This window comes from Corvus hawaiiensis, chromosome 4 (assembly GCF_020740725.1).
Source record: "Corvus hawaiiensis isolate bCorHaw1 chromosome 4, bCorHaw1.pri.cur, whole genome shotgun sequence".
Taxonomy (NCBI): Eukaryota; Metazoa; Chordata; class Aves; order Passeriformes; family Corvidae; genus Corvus; species Corvus hawaiiensis.
Window position 1 is genome coordinate 66,372,353 of NC_063216.1, and position 7,619 is coordinate 66,379,971.

The window sequence follows — 7,619 nt, forward strand, 5'->3', positions numbered from 1 at the left end:
TACTGAAACATACACTTAGAACCTTTATAGTCATTAGTGAAGCACTGCTGAATACTCAAGCACTTCAGCTTGGTTTCTGCAGGTGCTTCTTGACAGTTCAGTCTCACCCATGTTCCACGTGGGTTACCCACAGGTAATCCCATCGGACAGGTGAGCAGTCTGCACTGGCACACAGAGTAGCAAGATAAAGTTCTTGAGTTCATGGAGACTACAATCCTGAGTCTTGTGTCTGCTGGAAAAGTCCAACACTGTGTGAAATAACCTGTCCCACTGCCATCCTGAACACCAAAGGTGGATTTGCTGAGCCTAATTCAGCTCCAGATCTGCTTATGGCTGTGCAGGCTATTTCTATGGCTGTTTTGTTGTAAGAGAGCACACATGGTTAATCCCTGGTCTGTCTTTCACCGCCCATAGTGAATTAGGCAAGACCTGGAAAAGTTTCAGTACTTTCTTCCCTGTTACAACAGAGCCCTACCCAAAGGCATTTTGAGACAAGAACCCATATGATTATTGACTATGTTGTGTGCTGTAAACCAGCATGAGAGTGACTTTTAGGGGTTGTGGTATGATTGTAAATTATAATTCCTTCCCAAGTCAATTGATTAGACACAAGTGCTGTCACTGGGATGGTTGTTATAACATCACAGCAAAGACAAGGCTATTGAGCTGCATGTCAGCTAAGGCCTCTGGTTCTTTTCCAAATGACTTTCTCTATTCATTACTCTCTTAAAACACATGGAATTTGGGAAGTACCACTATCATCAATCACCCATGTGTAATTTTCCTGTAATGGGGTAGAGCTCTGTGTTACACACTCTGTTCTTGCCTGACATTTGAATTGCCAGGGTTTGGTTTGGTTTTAGTGCTACTGTGCTTTGTATGGACATTTTAATGAAGCTATTTTTTATAACACCAGGATTTTCTATTTAAGAAGTAGCAGATGAATCATAACATGTCACTTTATGTGAGGTTAGGATTATTTTCTCCTGTCCACATCGGTTTATACCAAATTTCATCTCCTATTTTAATTTGCATTCACAGGGTTTCATAAAGTCCTTTTGCAATTCTTCACAACCAGCTCCCACCTTTATTACTCTGTGTAACTCAGCACCTCCCGCAAGCTGTCACCTACTTACCCATGCTTGTCTACACTGTTTAACATGTTGAGCAGCAGGAGCTCCAGCACAGATCACCAAGTGGCATTTCACTCTCTGAGAAAGCTGAGTAATTTCCTACTGTTTTCTTTGATCAATGTTATATACATGTAAGGACCTCTCCTCATGTCTCAAAACTTCTTAGCTTCCTTAAAAACTTTATTATAAATCTTGTTGAATGCCTTTTTGAAATTAAAGTAGGTTATATCCATACACTTGTTGACTCCTTCAAAGGACTTCAAAGAAAGTAACTTTCTCTTGCATTTATCAATCAGAATCTCCCTCAGGAGCTTAAATTCATTCTTTCTACTGTGCTTTCTCCCTTGGTCTTACTGTGCCTTTGTCCACAAGATGAAAAGTCTTTTGAAACATTGGAAAATCCAACTCCAGACAACTCAGGGAATTTCTGAAACAGATTCTTGTTCTCATGCTGTCTTTGTCCTTTGCAGTACAGTGCTTGATGGTGAATGGCACAAGATTCTGCAGTGGAGTACCTTGGGATAGGAAAAGCAGTGAGCCATTGGGACAAATCTGTTCTTCAGGTTTGAATTAAAGGGACAATTACCAGGGGATGGACAAACTTATGGGAGGCTTGTTGCCTGGTGATGCCTCTCAGGGACTTGCATGGACAGGAAAGCTGGACATATAAAAGAGACAGCCCCACCAAGCACTGGGGACTAGAGGCAAAGATAACCTAGTTTGCGCAGTGCTCATCCTTGAACCCCCAAAAAAGTCTGTTCAACAAGGGACTCTGGATTAAACCAGACTCCAGCATACTTTTGAGTGAAGAGTCATTTGTTTTAAAACCACAGGCAAGGATCTGTGGACATGTCTCATGTCCCAAAAAGATAAATATATAAACCTGGTCACCTCTGTACTTGAAACAAGGATGTGTTGAACCCAGTAGTTCCAATATAGGTGCCTCTGTCATGTTTGCTGAGCATCAAGTGAGCACTCGTAGTTGGTATTTTACATATACTGATTGTATAGGGATTACATACATATATGTACATATGTACAGTTTATACACACAAAGATGTAAATCTATATGTGAATAGACAGATGTATATAGATGTGTATATATTCTATAGAAAGAAATATCCATAAATATTAAGGATATTCTATTAGTAATTGCTCATGGGCTATGATCTTTCATAAACTCTGTATGTAGATCCTTGCTCTGTTTCTTCCTGATAACTTCATTTTATATATGAAAGGGTTGTGTAAGCAGCCTTTTCAGCCACCACCTGACTGGCAGCTTATGCTGAAATGATCATCTATGATTACTCCTAAATCTGTCTCTGAATTGCTGCTTGCCAAGACTCTGCATGTCTGTCTCTGGTGTTGTGTAAGTTGGTATTTAGCTACCTGACAGTGGATGTCATGGGACTGTGATCAGGCAGGTCAGGTTTGCATAACAATAACCTGTCTTTATCCCTCTTTATTACCCCTCAACTTGCATTTCTTCCACAGACTTTATCCATGAAAGGTTTATGTCATTGTCTAGGTCACCAATGAACAAATTGTGGCAAAAAGATCCCAGTTGTATGGCATCACTGCTAAATGTGGTCTTGCTCATTGGTGACTTGCAATGATCAATATTTTGAGATCAATGAAAGAACCAGTTTTTAATCCACATAGCTAATTATCTGTCAGTTATATATTATTTGAGTTTTTAAAACCAAATGCAGTGTTGTACTAATGCCTTGGAGGAATTAACACTGCATTATGATAGTTTTCTTTATTCAGCAGACATGGAAAAATAAAGTAACTAAGGAAAAACACCAGCACAATTTACTACCAGCCAGCAAAGTCCTCTGAACTGAAATGTTGAGGACAATCTCCTTTTTCCACTTGGGATCTCCTTCTCCCTTTAGCTTTGGGCAGGACCTGATGCTGGCCAAATCCTAGTTTCTACTGTAATGCCTAATGATGAAAAATAATATCTTTGGGTAAAGAATGCGTCGGGAATATTTGGCTGGAGAAAACACAGCCCCAGAGGAGATCTGTGCATTAGCTAGGTAAAGTCACAGGAGAAGCAGGGATCATCACCCTAGGAACAGCCCAGACCTGGCAGGTCACCCATCCTGGACACTGAACTGCTCCAGCCAGGACCTGACAACCCATGGTGGCTCAATAAACCTCTCTGGGAGAGGAGCCTGTGCATGTTTAGAGCAGCTCAAATGCAAATATGTGCTGTATTTTGGGATTACCTATAGTGCATTGGAATAATGCACCATAATGCACCTCCCAGGGCCTGCCCTGGTTGCCTCCCTGGTTCCTCCAGCCCTGCTTACTTGCTTGGAGACAGGAGTGTTCATTTTCTGCAGAAACACTCAGACACCCACTGCAGCCTCCATGAGTAGTGCCCTGGGGCCTAGGAAATCCCCATGGGGTAACAGAGAGCTCTGCCTGGGGTGGTGTCCACCTATGCAGGACAGACACAAAGCAAAGCAAAGTTGTAGAGACCAAAGGAGTCTGTAGGGAACCAGCAGCTCTGAGGGTGCCAGATCCCTCTGTCTGCATCTAAGAAATGCCAGAGGGATGAACACTGCTTTGTGTATCCTGTTAAGCTTTCCTGTATAGCTTTCACTGGTGACCTATCAGCTTCTAAAATCTTGGCTATAACTTACTGAAATACACTTTGCCTTTACTACCACACCTGTCCAAGTGGAGGTGGGAGGAAGGAAATGAACTGAAGCTGGCTGAGCACACTCTGAGCACATTGCTCCCCTGGAGATGCCAAGCTACAGTCAGCAAGTCCTCTCCATCAGCAGTTGCTGCCCAGATGCTGCTCTCAGGAGGGGCCTCTCTGTCCCTCCAGCCCAGCAGCCCTTGGGGTGATTCCACTCACAGATCAGGTAAGTCCCAAAGGTTGGTTCAGACTCCAAAAGGACAGGGCACCCCTGGGGTGATAGGCAGGTGTGGAAGAACCTGTGGTGAATGGGAGATGCTCTGTACTCCTGCCCCATTCATTGGCACTTCCTTCTGGATAAGATCCTCTCCAGTGGGCTCAGTGTCTGCTTGGTGCTGGTCAGAAATGGGCAGCAGCAACAGAAGAAAGGAAAAACAATTTCAAAACTGGAAGAATCCAGGATTCCCTGATGTCTTTCGCTGCTGGGTGAATAACACACTGTTGCTGTTGCGGCGGCCACAACACACATGGACAGTGCCTCTTTCAAGGGCCAAAAAGCTATTTATAAACAAAGCAGCCTCTTTTATACACCTTTTGTGTGTTATCACTTGTGTTACAGATTCATTGGCTGCTGAACTACTACAATAGACTCACTGGCTGTTACTAACCACAATATACTACCATTGGCTACCTATAGCATCAGCATTCAAGCATTCAGAAAAATAACAGCTGCAGATATGTTGCTGTTTTCTCCTTCTACTGTTTAACTTTCATGCTTCTGTTGATACTACATTCTCATGGGTAAAAACTAATTGTTTTTCTTCTCACGGACTTTTCTCACAGTTCTTCTCTAGCTGAAGTAACAGGCCTGAGCCATAATTTTACAAAGGCAACAAGGCCTTCATTATGTAAATGCCACAACACACCACGCAGCCCCAGTGTTTGTAAGTAGACTCCCCTCTGTATTTTTAGCAACTGATCTATGAGATCATTTTGCTATTTTCAGTTGTTTGTGACTCGGAACTTTCCTGCTGGGAACACAGTGAGTGGGAAGGAGCACATACCCTCAGCTTCCAGTGAGAGGCTGAGCAGACCCTGGGTGCCCAGTAAATGATACTCATTTTCTGAGCAGCTTACCTCCCTGGAGCATCATCAGTCCAGGGCATGTGCAGCAGTTCGAGAAATGCCCTCTAGTGTTCTTCCAAGATGCAGGAGAATAAGCACATACCCAGGAAAAGTCCAGACAGTCTTCATTGAACTGACCGATAGCTTCCATAAGTAGGCAGTCTGTCTGCAAGCCTGGATGGCATCTGCCATGCCTCATTCACAAGCAAACAGCATCTTGCTTAAAGCAGGAAATACAATTCCTGCATGTGCCTTTTGGTACCTTGGTGGATTCAGTGCAAGGGGTCTCACAGCACATTTCTGTGTCCTGCCTGTCCTGCACCATTCCCAGTGTTCACACAGTGCTGGCTACAAACGCCTACGTCTGGCAGCTGGGCACCATCAACAGGCCCAGCCTTCCACAGGGGCAGCTTGATCATGTCCCTCTTGCCTGCCCCTCTCCTGCCTGCCCTGTGGCATTGCAGCATAACTTTAGAGCATGTCTTATCTCAAAGCACAGGGACCCTGACCCTGAGTGCTGCTGTTCGTTCATTGAATAAGGATACAATAATTAATTGACTGAGAGATAAGCCACAGATTTAACTGTACGTCAAGCCTGCAGGATTCCCTGAACGCCGCCCACACTGTGCTAAAACTGTGGATTCCTGCATCGATGCCAGAATTTTAACATGTATTAAACAGAGACAGCCTCTTGCCACCAGGGCAAGAAGAGGCAATTTAGAAGAGGCAATTTACTGGGGCTGCCTGTACACTGCACAGTCCTGGCAGTGCAGGGGTTGGAATGCAGGGCTGCCAGCCACAGCTTCATGCCCTCCTGCCTGGCACCTGAGGCACAGCCTCCAGCCCTTCCTCCACCTTACAAATTTGTTTCACATGCTAGATGTGATTTCTTGGTAGCAGCATCCTCCTGGCATCACATCTCACCTGCCTGAGTTCTCCGTTACCTCCCTTTTCTCCCCCGTTGGCAAGACATGGACACGCACCAGCCTCTCTCATGGGATAAATAATCTCCCACTGCAACGGGCCTTATAAAAAGGAGCTTATTCTCCTTTCCCAACACCTGCAGCACAAAGCTGCACCACATCAACCAGTCTCTGCATCAATGGCCACCTGGGTGGCAGCAGCACCACCATCCTCTCTCCTCAGTGTCCCACTGGCTGGGCCACTGTCTCACAGCAGGACATTGGGACTTGGCTCACACCCCAGTCTTGATGGCCTTCAAGATCTTGGCAGAGCAGCAGGGTTTCCAGGCAGGATGAAATTCTGGCTCTGGAAACCTGAGGGTAAACCCAGGTCCAGAAAAGCTCAATTTCATTTGAGCAGACCTCCATGTTCAGGGTAATTTTTGGATGTTGAGAGCTTTGGCAGGGGTTCCAAGAGTGAGGTTTGAACAACAGCCCAAAAACCCCACATGGAGCCACAGCCCACTGGAGCTATTCTCAAGCAGCCCAATGACCACCTCTGGCTTCTATGAGCCAGTGAGAAATGACTGTCTCAGCCTTGGGAGTTTGGTGTTTCCACAGCTTCAGATTCACCAGCTCTGCCACAGAAGTTTTAAGTTACTTTGTTACATTTTCTATAGTGCTTGTAGAAGTACAAAATGGCATTTTTAGTCCCAAAAGGGGACTGTTTATCTGTTTTTATTTCCTTTTGGGTTAGGAGAGTGAAAGAAAATATGAACTTGCTTTCTCCAAGAAAACAAACTGACCTTTGAGTGTTATAACAGCCTTTATGCAATAATTTGGGCAAAGGGAACTGGAATTTCTTCTGTGAATTATATTTTTCCTTAAAAAATGCCGTTTTGCTAAAACCAGAACAGTTTGCAGAAAGGCTTGTTTTAAGTGAATCTGCCCATTTATGTGAATGTACTTAGAAAATTTTTAAACTGCAGAAATACTGAATTTGTCAGCATAACTCTTCAAATATGAAGCTAATCTACAGTTGGAATTCAAAGAATAGAATCATAATTTTTAAAGTAGAAAAAATTAATACCATTTAAATAAAAATGAAGTATTTTTGCTCTCTTTAAACCAAAAATTTAAAATTTAAACTGGCCTAATCCAAAACACATTGTGATCATCAGTACACAACAGCTTTGAAATTTGGTTTTCTGGGGAGTGGAAACTTCACTCCCCCCTGGGTAAACTGCTCTGGAAAGCTTCAGGCAAGTGGAGACCAGGCTGTGTGTTGAAATTCCATGCCTGTGCTCTAAAGAAAACTGGGGAACCTCAGGCAATGGCATTACTGCCCCCTTTGGTAGGTTTCTTTTCAGCTTTCAGTGTAGCACATGTCCAAAGCCACAGGTGAAGCATTTCTGACTCTTTCCCTCATCACCAAAGGCAGTGCAGAACATCTACTGAAAGAAAGAAAAAACATTAAGCAAAAGCCACACATTGGTATAGCCAACCAACATTAATACTAACTAATCTTAAAAGGCTTATTACTATTTTGGTGCTTTAAAAAAAAAAAAAAAGTATTCTGGCCTGGAACTACCGTGAGGCATGTTTAGAACAAGATAAAGGTCTAAGAAATACTATTGTCCAGGATACATACTGGGAATAGCTGGTGGGCACGGAAAACGAAAGGAAATAATTAAAAGTGGGAGTGTGAACTGGTTTTTTCCATTTTGAGGTTTTTGGGGGATTATTTTTGGCCCTGCTTCTGCACCAGGGAAAGCACAAAAAATTCATTCTAATTTTGTGGGT